The sequence below is a fragment of the Lontra canadensis genome, unplaced genomic scaffold, assembly GCF_010015895.1.
Source record: "Lontra canadensis isolate GAN:19392208 unplaced genomic scaffold, GSC_riverotter_1.0 scaffold1082, whole genome shotgun sequence".
In the NCBI taxonomy this organism is placed as follows: domain Eukaryota; kingdom Metazoa; phylum Chordata; class Mammalia; order Carnivora; family Mustelidae; genus Lontra; species Lontra canadensis.
Window position 1 is genome coordinate 3,180 of NW_022632066.1, and position 674 is coordinate 3,853.

At 72.6% G+C, this 674-nt stretch overlaps 1 non-coding gene across 1 annotated transcript; it reads left to right on the plus strand.

Annotated features, from left to right (window-relative positions):
• Positions 1 to 232: 232 nt before the first annotated feature.
• LOC116863404 lies at positions 233 to 385 on the plus strand. Its single transcript, XR_004381820.1, has one exon. It is a non-coding gene; the product is annotated as a 5.8S ribosomal RNA (ribosomal RNA).
• Positions 386 to 674: the final 289 nt, after the last annotated feature.

Below are 674 nucleotides of genomic sequence, written 5' to 3' on the forward strand. Positions count from 1 at the left end.
GGGGGGGGGGCAGGTGGGAACCCCCTGGGCGCCTGTGGGGTTGTCCGAGCTTCGCCCCTCGCGTGGGGGGCGGTGGCCGGATGCCCCGTCGTCCAAACCTTTCCGACCTTCTCGGAGTCTGGTCTCGCTTGTCTCTGACTGGCCGGCCGGAGGCACCCCTTCGGGGGAACGTGCTGTGCCAGGGGGGGGCACCCCTCCGGGGGTTGGCCCCCTTAACGATCAAAACTCGTACGACTCTTAGCGGTGGATCACTCGGCTCGTGCGTCGATGAAGAACGCAGCTAGCTGCGAGAATTAATGTGAATTGCAGGACACATTGATCATCGACACTTCGAACGCACTTGCGGCCCCGGGTTCCTCCCGGGGCTACGCCTGTCTGAGCGTCGCTTAACGATCAATCGCTCCCCCAGGGGTCTGTCGCCCCGGGGGGTGGCGCGGCTGGGGGTTTGCCTCGCAGGGCCCGGGTCCGCCGGTGCCCTCCGTCCCCCTAAGTGCAGACACGGCGGCCCCCTCCGCCCCGTGCCCCGGGTCCCCGCCGCCCGCGCCCCCCGCCCCCCGGCCCCCCGCCCCCGCCACGCCCCGCCGGGTCCGCCCGGCGGTGGCGCGTGTGGGACGTGGGGGGAGGGGCGGGGAGGCGCGTGTGTGTGTGTGGGGGGCCGGTGCCGGGGCGGGGGG